The sequence below is a fragment of the Staurois parvus genome, unplaced genomic scaffold (assembly GCF_062004578.1).
Source record: "Staurois parvus isolate SC_StPar_1 unplaced genomic scaffold, SC_StPar_1.0 ptg000915l, whole genome shotgun sequence".
NCBI classification, from domain to species: Eukaryota; Metazoa; Chordata; class Amphibia; order Anura; family Ranidae; genus Staurois; species Staurois parvus.
This window is the reverse complement of record NW_028318711.1, coordinates 171598-190301: the sequence shown is the minus strand read 5'-3', so window position 1 is coordinate 190301 and position 18704 is coordinate 171598. Positions and strand designations below refer to the sequence as shown.

General features: G+C 48.3%; 1 long non-coding RNA gene across 1 annotated transcript in view; it reads right to left on the bottom strand.

The window, feature by feature from the left end:
* The window catches only part of LOC149442078 (uncharacterized), an 82313-nt gene extending 70055 nt beyond the window's left edge, over positions 1-12258 (bottom strand). Inside the window, exon 1 of the long non-coding RNA XR_016307241.1 lies at positions 11949-12258. This is a non-coding gene — a long non-coding RNA (uncharacterized LOC149442078). The remainder of the gene's footprint in view (positions 1-11948) is intronic.
* Between the last annotated feature and the right edge of the window lie 6446 nt (positions 12259-18704).

Sequence of the window (18704 nt, the reverse complement as noted above, 5' to 3'; positions counted from 1 at the left end):
ACAAAGTGGGGGGAGAGCTGCTAGGTTAAAACCTGGCTACTGACCTTCAAAGCTCTAGAGGATGTGAGAAGCATGCTTCACTAGGGCATCCCGCGCTCTTTGGCTGCAGCTCATGGCCGGTCAGTTTGCCATTAATCTGGACCAGATACTAGGCTCGTACCCCATATTCAGGGCTTTGCACTCCTGTGTCTCTGCGGAGCCTCCGACATCAGAGTGGAGTTTATCCCGTTTCAGGGCCTCTCACACTTGTCTTGTAGAGCCTCCAACATTAGCGAGGAGTTTATCCCCTATTTCAGGGCCTCGGACGCTACTGTCTAGGACACTGGTGCTGAGCTGGTTCCCTGTCTCAGACATTGGCTTTGGTACCAAGCTCTCCTCCTCTCTACAACAGATTATCCAGAGAAACATCCAACCTTTAGAGAACCTCTAGAGGCTACAGGCGAAAGCTTGACTTTCACCTTCAAGAAATCCCAACAAGTAGCCCAAAGAGGACTCTGTCAGAGCTCCACTAGGGCCTACAGTGCAACCGTTGTCACATTTGTAAAATGGCACCTTTGTGCTCCACACAGACATGGGAAGATCCAGGAACAACCCTCTGCACACTGCTATATATCCTTTCCAGCAAACTTTGCCATAAACATTGAGATTTTTAGTTCACACATATTGCAATACATGTTTAAGCTGGCCAACTGCGTCAAACTAAACCTTTCTGGCCAAACCCTACTCTACCAAAAGCAAATGCTACTGTGGACACAATGCCAACATGGGGCAAAAAGACACAAAGTGGGGGGAGAGCTGCTAGGTTAAAACCTGGCTACTGACCTTCAAAGCTCTAGAGGATGTGAGAAGCATGCTTCACTAGGGCATCCCGCGCTCTTTGGCTGCAGCTCATGGCCGGTCAGTTTGCCATTAATCTGGACCAGATACTAGGCTCGTACCCCATATTCAGGGCTTTGCACTCCTGTGTCTCTGCGGAGCCTCCGACATCAGAGTGGAGTTTATCCCCTGTTTCAGGGCCTCTCACACTTGTCTTGTAGAGCCTCCAACATTAGCGAGGAGTTCATCCCCTATTTCAGGGCCTAGGACGCTACTGTCTAGGACACTGGTGCTGAGCTGGTTCCCTGTCTCAGACATTGGCTTTGGTACCAAGCTCTCCTCCTCTCTACAACAGATTATCCAGAGAAACATCCAACCTTTAGAGAACCTCTAGAGGCTACAGGCGAAAGCTTGACTTTCACCTTCAAGAAATCCCAACAAGTAGCCCAAAGAGGACTCTGTCAGAGCTCCACTAGGGCCTACAGTGCAACCGTTGTCACATTTGTAAAATGGCACCTTTGTGCTCCACACAGACATGGGAAGATCCAGGAACAACCCTCTGCACACTGCTATATATCCTTTCCAGCAAACTTTGCCATAAACATTGAGATTTTTAGTTCACACATATTGCAATACATGTTTAAGCTGGCCAACTGCGTCAAACTAAACCTTTCTGGCCAAACCCTACTCTACCAAAAGCAAATGCTACTGTGGACACAATGCCAACATGGGGCAAAAAGACACAAAGTGGGGGGAGAGCTGCTAGGTTAAAACCTGGCTACTGACCTTCAAAGCTCTAGAGGATGTGAGAAGCATGCTTCACTAGGGCATCCCGCGCTCTTTGGCTGCAGCTCATGGCCACTCAGTTTGCCATTAATCTGGACCAGATACTAGGCTCGTACCCCATATTCAGGGCTTTGCACTCCTGTGTCTCTGCGGAGCCTCCGACATCAGAGTGGAGTTTATCCCCTGTTTCAGGGCCTCTCACACTTGTCTTGTAGAGCCTCCAACATTAGCGAGGAGTTTATCCCCTATTTCAGGGCCTCGGACGCTACTGTCTAGGACACTGGTGCTGAGCTGGTTCCCTGTCTCAGACATTGGCTTTGGTACCAAGCTCTCCTCCTCTCTACAACAGATTATCCAGAGAAACATCCAACCTTTAGAGAACCTCTAGAGGCTACAGGCGAAAGCTTGACTTTCACCTTCAAGAAATCCCAACAAGTAGCCCAAAGAGGACTCTGTCAGAGCTCCACTAGGGCCTACAGTGCAACCGTTGTCATATTTGTAAAATGGCACCTTTGTGCTCCACACAGACATGGGAAGATCCAGGAACAACCCTCTGCACACTGCTATATATCCTTTCCAGCAAACTTTGCCATAAACTTAGAGATTTTTAGTGCGTGCCATGGGTGACATATGTGGGCGTTGCCTTAGCTTGGACTCCGCCCCTGCCACGCTCTGTCTCTGAGATTGGCTTCTCCTATTTCTGGAAGTCCTGTCAGAGCAGGTTAGGAGGATATGGTGAAGTTCTTGGCTGCGGCTGAGACGGGAGTGTGTGAAGGGGGAGACGGGGGACTACATGTCTCAGCATGGACCTGGGGGTTTTCTGTGACAGAGAGAGCCAGGGGGTCCCAGACTGAGAAAGGAGAGAGAAATGAGAAAGGTGTAGGGGCAAGATGAGTATCCCATGAAAGTCCGTATCCCCTGAATCCCCGGTATATAAGGCACGACAAGCCGATCACCGAACTACTGCAGCCGAACATGTATCTGAGTTAAATTAACACTTTACATGCCGAATGGTCGGCAGCAGGACACAGGATTGGCCGGGGAAACAGAATTATTAACCCCTTACATGCTGAGTGGTCGTCGGGGCTGTTACATGCCAAATTATCTGCAGCGACATCGGACAGTGTCAGTGACATCGGGGGGGGGCAGTGATTTTTTTCTTTGGGGGGGGGGGGGATAGTGTAAGTGACCTGGGGAGAATGGTGATATGGGGGGGGGGGCAGTGATAGTGACTTTGGGGAGGACTGTTCTACTCAATGTTACTATCACTGCCCTGCCCCCACCATGTCACTGACACTTTGCCCGCCCCCACCATGTCACTGACACTGCCCCCCTCCCCATGTCTCTACTTTCTCCATCTCCACCCAGTAACTCACTGCTTACGAGATTGCCAATCATTTCAAAATCAAGATTGATGCAATGTGTGAGGTCATCTCCACTGCACAGACATCTATACCACTTAGCATACCTTATGCTAAACCTCCCTCAACACTTTTCTCCTTTAACCTGGCTACTACCGAAGAGGTCACTAAAGTTTTCTCAGAAGCCCATCTCACCACCTGCCTTCTGGATCCTGTACCCTCGCAACTACTACGATCACCTTCTTCTTCTATTCTATGTTCCCTCACTCACATCTTCAATCTCTCCCTCTCTACTGACACCTTCCTCTCCCCTCTAAGCATGCACAGATCACTACCGTACTTAAAAAGCCCTCACTGGACCCCACCAACCTGAACAACTTAAGACCCATCTCCCTGCTCCCGTTTACCTCTAAGCTCCTACCTCACTGACAACAACCTTCTTGACCCTTAAGAGTCTGGCTTTCGCTCACTCCACTCCACTCCACTCCACTGAAACTGCCCTACTAAAACTCACTAATGATTTACTAACTACTAAAACCAATGGCCACTACTCCATACTCTTGACCTCTCTGCGGCTTTTGATACTATTGACCATCCCCTCCTCCTCAAAAAACTCCACTCCCTTGGCCTCCGAGACTTTAATGGTTCTCCTTCTACCTATCGCAGCACTCCTTCAGTGTTACCTATAACTCTGTCTCCTCCTCGCCACTTCTCCATCAAGATCAATTATACAACCATCAGTCCCTCCCCTCATGCCAGGGTACTAGGTGTAATCCTGGACTCCCATCTGTCCTTTCAGCCCCAAATCCAGTCACTGTCCAAATCTTGTAGACTTCACCTCCGCAACATCTCCAAAATACGCCCGTTTTTAGCCACCAAAACCACTAAGCAACTTATTCACTCCCTTGTTATCTCTCGCTTTGACTATTGTAACTCCCTCCTCACTGGCCTACCTCATCACAAGCTATCCCCTCTTCAGTCTATGATGAATGTTGCTGCCAGACTCATTCACCTTGCCAACTGTTCCATGTCTGCCATCCCTCTCTGCCAATCCCTCCACTGGCCTCCCATTGCCCAACGGATAAAATTCAAAACATTAACAATAACAAATAAGGCCATTTCTAACTCTGCCCCCAATTACATCACCAATCTTGTCTCCAAATATCACCCAAAACGTCTTCTCTGCTCCACCCACAACCTTCTGTCCTCTAGCTCCCTTGTCTCCTCCTCCTATGCTTGTCTCCAGGACTTCTCCAGAGCCTCCCCCATCCTCTGCCACTCTCTACCCCAATCTTTCCGACTATGGCCTACTCTGCCCACTTTTACGCGATCTCCGAAAACCTCTCTTTAAGGAATCTAATAACCAAATCTTCTATTTCTCCTATCAGTTCATCCCCCACAGTTATTACCTTCTGTACCACCAGTCCCTCCCTCTTAGATTGTAAGGTCCTCCTAACCCTCTTGTATTGAACTGTATTGTTGCTGTATTGTCTCCCTTTATATTGTAAAGCGCTGAGCAAACTGTTGGTGCTATATAAATCATGGATTATAATATTAATAAAAAATACAAAAAAAGTAAATTTTAGGACACACAAGCGGAATAAAATTACCCAATTTAATTTTTGTAAAATATAAAAGATAAGGTTACACCTCACAGATACCCAATGTGTTAAACCTTAAATTTGCGTGTGGCCATGAAATGGCGACCAACTTTAGTACCCTATATTTTCTATAGGTGATGCTTTAAAAGCCAAACAAGAGTATGGAGAAGGAAAGGAACTGCTCATGATCCTAAGCATACCACCTCATCAGTGAAGCATGGTGGTGGTAGTGTCATGGCGTGGGCATGTATGGCTGCCAATGGAACTGGTTCTCTTGTATTTATTGATGATGTGACTGCTGACAAAAGCAGCAGGATGAATTCTGAAGTGTTTCGGGCAATATTATCTGCTCATATTCAGCCAAATGCTTCAGAACTCATTGGACGCCGCTTCATAGTGCAGATGGACAATGACCCAAAGCATACTGCAAAAGCAGCCAAAGAGTTTTTTAAGGGAAAGAAGTGGAATGTTATGCAATGGCCAAGTCAATCACCTGACCTGAATCCGATTGAGCATGCATTTCACTTGCTGAAGACAAAACTGAAGGGAAAATGCCCCAATAACAAGCAGGAACTGAAGACAGTTGCAGTAGAGGCCTGTCAGTGCATCATCAGGGATGAAACCCAGCGTCTGGTGATGTCTATGCGTTCCAGACTTCAGGCTGTAATTGACTGCAAAGGATTTGTAACCAAGTATTAAAAAGTGAAAGTTTGATTTAGAATTATTATTCTGTCCCATTACTTTTGGTCCCTTAACAAGTGGGAGGCACATGTGCTGTCATGGAAATTTTGTATTACAGGTTGAACTTTAAATGTGTCATATATTAATGTTATTCATATGTCTCTTGTGTGGCTTAATTAAAGCTCTGAAGGCTGCAATTAGGCCATGCGCATTTGCAATGTATATATTACAGTACTCAGCTCGGTAATGGATGAGATGGCAGATCTGCGCTTATAGACTGGCGTGTATGCCACCACGGCATTCGATGCCAATGCCGCGGGCCTGTATCCACATATCAGCAGCATAGTACCACATGGACTTCGTATGGCCAGGCGCCGGGCAGTGCGAACTCCGCGTGTAGGCTCATGTATATCTTACAAGCCACTACCGACCTGAACTGTATCTGGATGGATGTGTTTTAATAAAGATCGTATCGGGCCCATTCAGATACAGACTGACACGGTTTAATCTAGGGGATGCTTGTACAGAGAGTGAACATACTACTAGGAGCTGAGAGCATGTAAAGGATGGGAAGCTTGCTCTCCAGAGAGCTTATGGGGGAGGGGAGGACTGGTTTAACTGGTTTTCAGTATAGATAAGAGGAAACACTACACTCCAAGCAGGATGGACATTCTCGTGTATGGACACCCCCTATACATTGTTCTGTGGGAGGGGATTGACCTGACCCCCCGTGTGGGGGGGGGCATGTGTGTGCTTTTAATAAAACAAGAGTCTGGGGTTAGAGCCAGAGACAGAGTGAATTCAACCTCCAACCTGAGAGTATCATCTGATTATTCCTGGGTCACGGGAGCTCCATTTTTCCCCACATCTCAAAAGAGCTACTCACGGTAAGGAAAAATTTGTTGAAAACGAATTTCCAAGACAATGCAAACTGTTGTAATTCCTACACCGTTCACCTGATTTGGATGTAAATACCCTCAAATAAAGCTGACAGTCTGCAGTTAAAGCACCTCTTGTTCGTTTCATTTCAAATCCATTGTGGTGGTGTATAGAGCCAAAAATGTTAGAATTGTGTCGATGTCCCAATATTTATGGACCTGACCTACATAAAAACCAGACATATCTTCAGAGGAGACAAACAGTTTGATAGGTCACACTCCCTGACTGGAATACCTAGGAAAGCAGAAAACTACATCTCTGGAACCCTTCAAATATCTATTTCATATCTACCCACTCCTCAGATGTGTCTGCATAATAGTTTACCCGCGGGTGGAATGTCACTTCTGCATAGAGAAAGTTATGAGCCAAAATATGAACTATAAGAGATTTTGGCTCTAGTTTAGGTCTACGCCCAGACCTTCCCTCCTTAAACGAGGTATTGGTCCTTGACTTCAGAGACACCCCCTGCTAGGGAACTACAAAATGGGCTGTCAAGCCTAAGAAAGGAAGTTGAAGAATTCTCCCTTTTAACATCAGAACCACCTGGGGAGACCCATGCCCTTTCGCTCTGAAACTTGATCTGCTAACCCAGGACTTTGGCAAGTACTTTAACCCTCTAACTTCTCTCTGTTATCCCTTTCCTGTGCTGTTCTCTGTATATTTATGTATATATATTAGTTACATCTTTTTTCTGTAAATATTTTTATTGCACCCTTTTGACCTTTTAGTAATAAATCTTTCCTTCTGAAAGCGTTGAACTGTTTCTATAGCTCTTTATTGCAATTTACAAATTCCTGCCTCTACTCTGTTTGACCCTCTGTATAACTGGCCTGCGGTGACCGTGTTATACAGACGATTATCTCAACCATTATAGTGTTATAGCTGATATCATCGAGTTTCCTCATTCTCTGTACAAAAAGGAGGTGGTGGCAGTGTGAAGGGTTAACTGCGTAATTAACTTGACCCAGTAACAATCGCTCCCAGGCTGCCAGTACACAGATTGTGGTCCAATTAGCTGGAAAATTGTTGTGCAGAGTGCAGCTGGGCTTGGCATTGTTACGCACGTGACATCACGGTTTTAGATTGGCTAGTCCTTCGGTTTTGAGTTTGGTGAGGAGGTCAGGGGTCTGACGCCGCATTCGTCAGAGTCTGGTGTTAGAATGATTGCTCTCACTCCCGGCGTGCACCGGGATACGTAACGTGTAGCACAATCAACGTTTTATGCGTAGGCACCCCTGACTTTGCATGTGGGGGGGGGGATGCTTGGGTGTAAATTTACATTTTTTACAATTGAAAACTTTTTTTTTCACTTTTTTTTTTTCACAGTGGACAAAACGTCCCCTAATGTGGTGATTTTTCTGGTGACACATACTCTTTCATGAAACATCTGATATTTCCCCTGTGCTCCACTTAATGGAATCCAGTCCAGATCGCATTGCATTACAGTCTTTCCCGGCCATACTGGTATACTTGTCAGATATACAGACGCCCCCATCCACAGACCTGGCAGTGAAAGGGTTAAAGGTGTCCCCCCCACACCAAATCCAGCGAACAAGCTATACAGGCATTTTAACCACCTCAATTAATAACTACCGTATTTGCCGGCGTATAAGACGACTGGGCGTACAAGACGACCCCCTACTTTTCCTGCTAAAATGTAGTGTTTGGGCTATACTCGCCGTATAAGACTACCCCTCTTCCAATGCACACCAGTGGGAAGAATAGTACCCCATCATCGGTGTCAGTGGGAGGAATAGTGCCCCATCATTGGTATTAGTGGCAGGAATAGTGCCCCATCATTGGTATTAGTGGCAGGAATAGTGCCCCATCATTGGTATTAGTGGGGGGAATAGGTGCCCCATCATTGGTATTAGTGGCAGGAATAGTGCCCCATCATTAGTATCAGTGGAAGGAATAGGTGCCCCATCATTGGTATCAGTGGCAGGAATAGTGCCCCATCATTGGTATCAGTGGGGGGAATAGGTGCCCCATCATTGGTATCAGTGGCAGTAATAGTGCCCCATCATTGGTATCAGTGGCAGGAATAGTGCCCCATCATTGGTATCAGTGGCAGGAATAGTGCCCCATCATTAGTATCAGTGGGGGGAATAGGTGCCCCATCATTGGTATCAGTGGAAGGAATAGTGCCCCATCATTGGTATCAGTGGCAGGAATAGTGCCCCATCATTAGTATCAGTGGGGGGAATAGGTGCCCCATCATTGGTATCAGTGGAAGGAATAGTGCCCCATCATTGGTGTCAGTGGCAGGAATAGTGCCCCATCATTGGTATCAGGGGCAGGAATAGTGCCCCATCATTGGTGTCAGTGGGAGGAATAGTGTCCCAACATTGGTGTCAGTGGGAGGAATGGTGTCCCATCATTGGTGTCAGTGGGGGGTGGAATAGTGCCCCATCATTGGTGTCAGTGGGGGGTGGAATAGTGCCCCATCATTGGTGTCAGTGGGGGGTGGAATAGTGCACCATCATTGGTGTCAGTGGGGGGTGGAATAGTGCACCATCATTGGTGTCAGTGAGAGGGGGGAATAGTGCCCCATCGTTGGTGTTAGTGGGGGGGGAGGAATAGTGCCCCATCGTTGGTGTCAGTGGGAGGAATAGTGCCCCATCATTGGTGTCAGTGGGAGGAATAGTGCTCCATCATTGGTATCAGTGACACCAATGATGGGGCACTATTCCTCCCACTGACACCAATTACACTTGCTGACCCCTATTGCAGTATGGTGCTGCTGAAGCCAGCATATGTGGTTGCAGCAGCACCTCTACACTGAACACTTACCTGCTGCTCCTGCACTCGATTTTCGCCAGGCCGCTCGGCTCCGCCCCCTCGCCGGTGATTGGCCGCCTGTGTGTCTTTCCTAAGCTACAGTTCTGGCGGCCAATCACCGGTGTGGAGGCGGAGCCGAGCAGCCGCCCGAACATCCAGTGGCCGAACCGAAGGAGCAGCCGCGCTTCCTGGACTGGACCGTCGTGGGACCGGATCCAGGTAAGAGACAGCAGCCCCTCCCAACCCCTGTACTTAGTGTCCCTTCCGTTGGAAGGGGGGGGCGGCACCGCGCCGCCCCCCTAAAAAGTGTCAGTATGCCGTATACCGGCGTATAAGACGACCCCCGACTTTTGAGAAGATTTTCAAGGGGTAAAAAGTCGTCTTATACGCCGGCAAATACGGTAGCTTTTGAAGTAAGGTGCACATGGGAGCGCATTGCACAATACAAGCAAACTGAAATTTCCCAGCACGCTTACCAGCTAGCCTAAAAAAAAAAAAAAAAAAAAATTTGACCCTAATTGCAACACAAAAAAATGGCCATATTCACATGGGGCATCCCACAGCAAATACCCATGAGAAGCTGTTTTAACCTGCTTGGGGATGCACAGATGTTCCATGCATCCCCATGCAGGCAGTCCAATTGATGTCAGTTGGGACACAGCAGCTACTCCAGATGTGACATCCATGAGAGATCCATAATAGATATAACAAGCAATCAAATAATAGATAATACATAAAATATTAACCACTTGAGCTCCTGAGGATTTACCCCCCTTAATGACCAGGCCTTTTTTTGCTGTTTGGCGCTGCACTAATTCAAATGATAATTGCGCGGTCATGCAATGCTGTACCTGAACGAAATTTACGTCCTTTTTTTATCACACAAATAGAGCTTTCTTTTGGTGGTATTTTATCACCTGTGTGCTTTTTATTTTTTGCGCTATAAACAAAAAAATACACAGAAATATTGAAAAAAAACTATATTTTCTACCTTCAGCTATAAAAAATATATCGTAAACTCAAAGTTAGTCATAAATTTAAGCCAAAATGTATTCTGCTACATGTTTTTGGTAAAAAAAAATCCCGTGCATTAGCGGGCAAACTGGCGCTATATGGGAGCGGCGCTAACAATATCGGAAGTCACCAGTGACACTAATACAGTGATCAGTAAAAATTTGTTCAATGTAATCAATGACACTGGTGACAGGGCAGTGAAGGGGTTAACTGGGGGGGGGATTAAGGGGTTAAACGGGATTACTGGTGTACTGGCGGGCAAACTTGCGCTATCTGGGAGGGGCGCTAACACTATCGGAAGTCGCCAGCGACACTGATACAGTGATCAGTAAAAATCGGTTCACTGATCAGTGACACTGGTAACAGGGCAGTGAAGGGGTTAACTGGGGGGGGGGGAAATTAAGGGGTTAACCGGGATTACTGGTGTACTGGCGGGCAAAAAGGTGCTATCTGGGAGGGGCACCAACATTATCGGAAGTCGCTAGCGACACTGATACAGTGATCAGTAAAAATCGATTCACTGATCAGTGACACTGGTGACAGGGCAGTGAAGGGGTTAACTGGGGGGGCGATCAAGGGGTTAAACGGGATTACTGGTGTACTGGCGGGAAAACTGGCGCTATCTGGGAGGGGCGCTAACACTATCGGAAGTCGCCAGCGACACTGATACAGTGATCAGTAAAAATCGGTTCACTGATCAGTGACACTGGTGACAGGGCAGTGAAGGGGTTAACTGGGGGGGGTTAAACGGGATTACTGGTGTACTGGCGAGCAAACTGGCGCTATCTGGGAGGGGCGCTAACACTAACTGGGGGGGGGGCGATCAGGGGGTTAAATGTGACCTAGGTGTGTTCTAACTGTGGGTATGTGCTGTTTTACTCACTTTTACTGTGTCTTCTTCTCTGTCTGGGACGAATGTCCCCTGGCAGAGAAGAATGACATCATATCCTCTCCTGTGTAAACTTCAACACAGGACAGGATAGGACAGGGACCGATCATCTGATTTCAGCCAGACATCACTGGCTGAAATCTAATGATTGATCCCTCCGGGATCGAATGGTGTCACCCGCGGGTCGGCGGAAGCGCGCGTACACAGCCCCCTGCCGGCGAAAACGTCGGGAGCGCGGAACCCGTTTTAAAACGTGGTTTTGCGCCTGAGTGCCGCCCTGCACAAGTGTATATATACAGTGGCAGGGCGGCAAGCGGTTAACTGTATCAATAAAAATTATAGGTAAAGTACAAAAAAAAAAAAATCTAAAAATAAATAAAACAATAAAAGATAAAAAATAATGAACAATATTAATAATACCATATTAACAACAGATATAATCAATAAACTAAGACAATAAAGAACAGATAGATATAATAGTAATAAAATAGTAATCAATACTATATTAATAGATATAATCAATAATAATAAAATACAAAAGTCAATAATAATACCAGATATAATCAATAATAATTGATAATAAAATAGATAATGCAAAAAATATTGATCAGTAAGCTAGATATTGATTATGTCTATATGTACTATTGTTAACTTATTTTTATGCTTTATAATTTAAAAAAAGATATAAATAGTCAATAATAAATAATAAAAATACAATAAATCAATAATAAAATAATAATACCAGATCTCATCAATGATATTAATATTAGATAATAATAAAATAATCATAAGTATAATCAATATTATTATTACTATTTATATCTTATTATTTTATGTATTGTTTAATCTCTATTTCTTGTTTAAATCTATATTGTTGTTTTATTTATTATATAAATAGCAGTTATCGCTATAATCAATATTAATAAACAATAAATAGAATAGTATTACATATAATGAAGAATAATAGATATAAACAATAATCAAATATTAGCAGTAGATAGAATCGCTAATAACAGACAATAATAAAATCCCCCCAATCACAGATAGAAGAATAATAGGAGATAGAAGGGGATTTCTTACCGGGCTCCCCGCTCCTGGCTCAGGTAGCTCTGGCTTTCCGTCCTCCCCTCAGCCCGGCTCTCAGAGGACGGCGCTGTATACGGACATTGGGAGGGAGGATCCACCCAGCGGTAGAAGTCCTCTTCTTGACTAAGGTGGGCATGCTGGGACTTGTAGTACTTATAGGGGGCTCGCTCTCGTCATCGGAGATGGGAGAGATGTGATTGGACGGCACACATGACAAGCAAACTTCCCAAACAGAAATCCCGTCCATTGGTGAGGAAGGATCTGTTCTGGGGGAGAAATAAAGGACGGCGTCTGTCACCATGGCAACAAGGTTGGTGTGCCTGTTAGTGGACTCCGCCCCTGTTCAGTGAGTTCTAGGGGTGTAGCGTTACCCGTTCAGGGACATCCGGTGATTGGCGGCGACTCTGTGGAACAAGATTTACATGTATTGGATAGAAAGTAATGGCCGGGGGTGTGCCGCTCCTCCTCCGGACTCCGCCTCCTCCCGCTCTCCATTCTGCGTCTTCCTCCCAGCAAATCCCGGCTCTGACTGAGGTCTTGTGTGCGCAGTTCTGTTGTGCGCAGGTGCCTCTGCTAGAACCCCGCCCCTTTTTCACGCGGGGGCGTGGCTTACCCCGTTTCCGGAAGTGCTGTGAAGGCGGGTGGTTACAAGATTGGAGACACGCTGTGCTTCTCTTCCGGAGGATAGAGCTTCGGCCAGACAGCTGAGCTCCGTCTTCCGGGGGTGAGGAGCAGCCCGGGGGGACTGCAAGTCTCAACATGGACTTCCGGGACAACTTAACAGGTGGTGAGGAGACAGAGAACCTGTCAGCCATGGAGCCGGCTGGAGAGGGAGACGGGTGGCACATAGAGGACTGTGCATTTCTTGTTTGCTCTATGTGCCTCCGCTATCCATCTCCTGCATGCACCCCCACGGCCCCCCTCCAGCACTGCAGGGGATCTGTCAGCAGCATATGCACTCCCCAGTGCTGACAGTCCCCCCCCCACATACAGGCGTGAGAGCAGAGAGAAAGCTGCCTCTCCTCCTCCTGTGTCACCCCCGCCCACACTTCCAGCCAGCCTTGTGTATGCTTCCCCCCCCCCCCCTCTCTCCCCCCCCTCTCTCTCCCCCCTCTCTCTCTTCACTCCCTCTCCCCCCCCCTCTCTCTTCACTCCCTCTCCCCCCCCCCTCTTCACTCCCTCTCGCTCCCCCCCCCCCCTCTTCACTCCCTCTCGCTCCCCCCCTCTCTCTTCACTCCCTCTCGCTCCCCCCCTCTCTCTTCACTCCCTCTCGCCCCCTCTCTCTCTCTCTTCCCCCCTCCTCTCTCTCTCTCTCCCCTCCTCCCCCTCTCTCCTCCCCCTCCTCTCTCTCTCTCCCCCTCTCTCCCCCCCCTCTCTCTCCCCCCTCCTCTCTCTCTCCCCTCCTCTCTCTCTCTCCCCTCCTCTCTCTCTCTCCCCTCCTCTCTCTCTCTCCCCCCCCTCTCTCTCTCTCCCCCCTCCTCTCTCTCTCTCTCCCCCCCCCCTCTCTCTCTCTCTCCCCCCCCCCTCTCTCTCTCTCTCCCCCCCCCTCCTCTCTCTCCTTTAGTATGTCAGCAGTCTCTGACCGTCTCCTGTCCTCAGTCTCTGACCGTCTCTTGTCCACCGTCTCCTGTATCCTGTCCATAGTCTCTGATCATCTCCTTTAGTATGTCAGCAGTCTCTGACCGTCTCCTGTATCCTGTCTGCCGTCTTGCCTAGGGCAGCACAATACCAAAATACACCACTGGGTACAGGTAGGGCTAGTTAAGATAGCAGGCACTCGGTGGCGGGGTATAGGGAGGTGTAGTTAGTAGGATAGCAGACACTCAGCCGCAGGGTACAGGAAGGTGTAGTTAGTAGGATAGCAGACACCCAGCCGCAGGGTACAGGAAGGTGTAGTTAGTAGGATAGCAGACACTCAGCCGCAGGGTACAGGAAGGTGTAGTTAGTAGGATAGCAGACACCCAGCCGCAGGGTACAGGAAGGTGTAGTTAGTAGGATAGCAGACACCCAGCCGCAGGGTACAGGAAGGTGTAGTTAGTAGGATAGCAGACACTCAGCCGCAGGGTACAGGAAGGTGTAGTTAGTAGGATAGCAGACACCCAGCCGCAGGGTACAGGAAGGTGTAGTTAGTAGGATAGCAGACACCCAGCCGCAGGGTACAGGAAGGTGTAGTTAGTAGGATAGCAGACATTCAGCGGCAGGGTACAGGAAGGTGTAGTTAGTAGGATAGCAGACACCCAGCCACAGGGTACAGGAAGGTGTAGTTAGGATAGCAGGCAGACAGCAGTGTGAGGATGACCCGGGCAGAATGCAGGAAGCTGGAAAGTAAGGTAGGCAGACTGGCAGAGCTCTATGACTGGGGAAGGAGGAGGATGGGCACTAGGTATGGTTCGGTCACAGCTCTCCCCACCCCCAACTCCCTCACCTCTGGAGTCAGCACACAAAGGATGACTGCTTGGGGGGGTATGGGGTCACACAGGGCGATCGAAACTGGTGGGGGGATGGGGTGACACGGAGGTTCTGTGTGCGCAGGTGCCTCTGCTAGAGCTCTGCCCCCTTTTCATGCAGGGGCGTGGCTTACCCTGTTCCCGGAAGTGCTGTGAGGGCGGGAGGTTACCAGACCGGGGACATGCTGTGCTTCTCTCCCGGAGGTTAGAGCCTTGGCCAGAGAGATGAGCTCCGTCTTCAGGGGGTGAGGAGGAGCCCGGGGCTCGGCGGGGGGATTGCAAGTCTCAGCATGGACCTCCTGTGGACTTCCAGGACAACTTAAGAGACACAAGGGGGCCAGACTGACAGGGAGGCTGGGCTGCTGTTACAGGGACCCCCCTCCCTCCACAGTGGCAGGAAGGGGTAGTTAGTAGGATAGCAGGGTACAGGGAGGGTAGTTAGTAGGATAGCAGGCACACAGTGGCGGGGTATAGGGAGGGGTAGTTAGGATAGCGTTCACTCAGTGGCAGGGTGGGGTAGTTAGTAGGATAGCAGCATTCAGTGGCAAGGTACAGGGAGGGGTAGTTAGTAGGATAGCAGGGTAAAGGGAGGGGTAGTTAGTAGGATAGCAGGCTACAGGAAGGTGTAGTTAGTAGGATAGCAGGCAGACAGCAGTGTGAGGATGAACCGGGCAGGAAGCTGGAATGTAAGGTAGACAGACTGGCAGAGCTCTATGATTGGGGAAGGAGGGGGATGGGCATTAGGTAAGGTTATTTCACAGCTCTCCCCACTCCCAACTCCCTCACCTCTGGAGTCAGCACACAAAGGATGATTGGTTGGGGGACTTGATTTGGGGGGATGGGGACACACAGGGTGATCACAATGTGGGGGTGGGAGGCACAGGGTGATCGGAACTGCCAGAGGGGGTGCAGATAATGGAACTGATCCTCCCGTGGCTCCCTGCAGCAACTAAAAGCTGTCTGGAGGAGGAGGAGGAGGAGCTGCTCGCTGTGCTGCAGGCCGAGACACAGTGGAATCGGTTTCAGTGATAAGGCAGTACAGCCAGCCCTCCTGTCAGGTGGCGGGGCCCCCTGTTGAGCTGGTCAGGTCCGATACAGGAGGGCCGGCTCTACCATTTTTATCAGCAGCCCTGGAGATCGGAGAGACCGAAGACAAGAACCGAGAGAGGGGGACCAGGGACTTGAAGAGGGGACAGGGACCGAGAGAGCAGTCCTTTTCTGTTTTTTTTTTTCCTGTCCCGTCATCTACTTACAGGGGATGATGAACAGTCTGTGCAGATGGCGGAGAGCTGGGGAAATGAAGGCGTGGTACAGGACGCCTACAAAGGATTTGTCGCCATCAAAATGGCCAGTAAGTTGTGTAGTGGCCTGTATGTAACAAGGGCCTGATACAAGATCCATCTGTGTTGTTCCTGTGACTGTATAATAAAATAATTCTTCCATGATTACCGTCTGTGAAGGTTCTTATTTATCCGGGGTACAGCATGGCTAGTACTAGTATTCAGTAGTATTCATCTGGACTGCGTCTGAATAAACCTTTCTGGCCAGTCCTACTCTACCAAAAGCAAATGCTACTGTGGACACAATGCCAACATGGGGCAAAAAGACACAAAGTGGGGGGAGAGCTGCTAGGTTAAAACCTGGCTACTGACCTTCAAAGCTCTAGAGGATGTGAGAAGCATGCTTCGCTAGGGCATCCCGCGCTCTTTGGCTGCAGCTCATGGCCGGTCAGTTTGCCATTAATCTGGAACAGATACTGGGCTCGTACCCCGTATTCAGGGCTTGGCACTTCTGTCTCTGCGGGCCTCCGACATTAGCGTGGAGTTTATCCCCTGTTTCAGGGCCTCTCCCCCATGATTCTGACCATTCCTTCATAATCATGTCCGTCATGACTGGAAAGGAGAAACTTTAGACTTTTTTGTTTAAGCCTTGGTACATTAAATCATGTTTGGAGAGCGGAGCTACCCCATCCTGAATCTCAAAAGGTCTCATACAGTATAAATGAATCCCCAAAAAGGTCAGACTTCCTCTAGAGAGTGCCTAAACTTTGCCGCTTTAGTTGCTTCCACATGACCTTCTTCCAGTCCCGAATCTGAGTCAGAAATCTGGGTCACCTATCCCTGGGCTGCATACCCTACACCAGCTGACTCTGCTGAGCCAGAAGCCACTGGAAGTAGGGAGTATTGCACATGATCAGGCTGACTAGAAGAAGTGGTAGGCCATTTGACATCAGAGATGCCTGAAAGGTGCACTGCACCTGCTCTCTAAAAGGAACTTAGAAACTTTGCATAAGGTGATTCAGCTTCTGCTTTCAAGAAGTTAGAAATACACTGCAGCAAAAGACTTGTTATAATTAGAAGATAATTTAGTGCTCCAGTTAGCACATTTTATTTTAGAGGTGAACTTATCCTCTTTAGCCTAAGACAAAAAGAGAGGGGAGGAGGGCTCCAAGTTAAAAGCCAGGTCCTTATTAGGTCAGGAGCACCACCCCTGCACCCAGTGCTGCCTATGTCAAAAAACAAATGTCTAGAAGACTGCTTGAGACACCCCTCAAGGAACCCCAGAAGTACCAACCACCTCCACCAAAAGCACACAGCACATATACTATATTGCCAAAACATTTGGGACACCCCTCCAAATCATTGGATTTAGGTGTTAAAATCACCTCCATGGCCACAGGTGTATAGAATCAAGCACCTAGGCTTGCAGACTGCTTCTACAAACATTTGTGAAAGAATGGGTCGCACTCAGGAGATCAGTGAATTCAAGCGTGGTACCGTGATAGGTCACCACCTGTGCAATAAGTCCATCCGTGAAATTTCCTTGTTATTGAATATTCCATGGTCAACTGTGAGTGGTATTATGATAAAGTGGAAGCAAGTGGGAACAGCAACTCAGCCAAGTGGTAGGCCAGGTAAAATGATAGCGCGGGGTCAGTGCAAGCTGAAGCGTACAGTGTACAGAAGTTGCCAACTGTCTGCAGAGTCGATAGCAAAAGACCTCCAAACTTCACGTGGCCTTCAGATTAGCACAGCAACAGTGCATATTGAGCTTCATGGAATTGGCTTCCATGGCCATGTAGCTGCATCCAAGCCTTACATCACCAAGTGCAATGCAAAGCATCGGATGCAGTGGTGTACAGCATGCTGCCACCAGACTTTAGAGCAGTAGACACATGTTCTATGGAGGACTTATCACCGTCTCTATCTGAAAATTCGATGGACGTGTCCCGGTTTAGCAGTTGCCAGGAGAACAGTACTTGCTTGACTGCATTATGCCAAGTGTAAAGTTTGGTGGAGGGGGGATTATGGTGTGGTGGTTTTCAGGGGTTGAGCTTGGCTTTAGTTCCAGTGAAAGGAACTCTTAAGGCATCAGCAAACCAAGACATTTTGGACAATTCTATGCTCCCAACTTTGTGGGAACAGTTTGGGGATGGCTCCTTCATGTTCCAACCTGACTGTGTACCAGTTCACAAAGCAAGATCCATAAAAATATGGATGAGCGAGTTGGGGGTGGAGGAATCTCTCTGGCCTGCACAGAGTCCTGATTTCAACCTGATAGAACACCTTTGGGATGAATTAGATCGAAGACTGCAAGCCAGGCCTTCTCGTCTGACATCAGTGTCTGACCTCACAAATGCACTTCTGGAAGAATGGTCAAACCTTCCCATAGACACTCCTAAACCTTGTGGATAGCCTTCCCAGAAGAGTTGAAGCCATTATAGCTGCAAAGGGTGGGCCAACTCAGTACTGAACCCTACGGACTAAGACTGGGATGCCAGTGTGCGTGTAAAGGCAGGTGTCCCAATACTTTTGGTAATATACTGTATATAGCCTGCTTTTCTACCTGTTTTATAGCAGGAGCCTAGGAGGAAGCCTCCATGATGTCCCCTGCATTCTTTAGCGCCCAGCACCCTTTGGCCCATGCTGTCGGCGTCCAGCAATAAGCATCAGCCCTGCCCTTTCTCTTGCGCCTCTGAGGCCGAAACCAGAAGCCTCTGGTGCAGAGAGGACATCACATCCCCCAGAATCATGACACCCAGCATCTTCCAGGCTAGCTGCGTCACATCCGGCCTCCAGGAAGGCACTCCCTCAGCCCTGACTGACCTAAACGCGCCAAGGATGGATGCCATTCTAACCAGCTCCTTCACTGGCACTGGAAAGAGGTAGAAGCGGGTACATTCCTACACCGATGCAGAGGGGACTTGAGGCCAAAAAGTAAAGAACTGCAGGTGAGGGCACGTTTCCTGGGCAGCCCTTGAGACATGGCTTGCTGCTTAAAAAGCAGTTCTTCTAGTCAACAT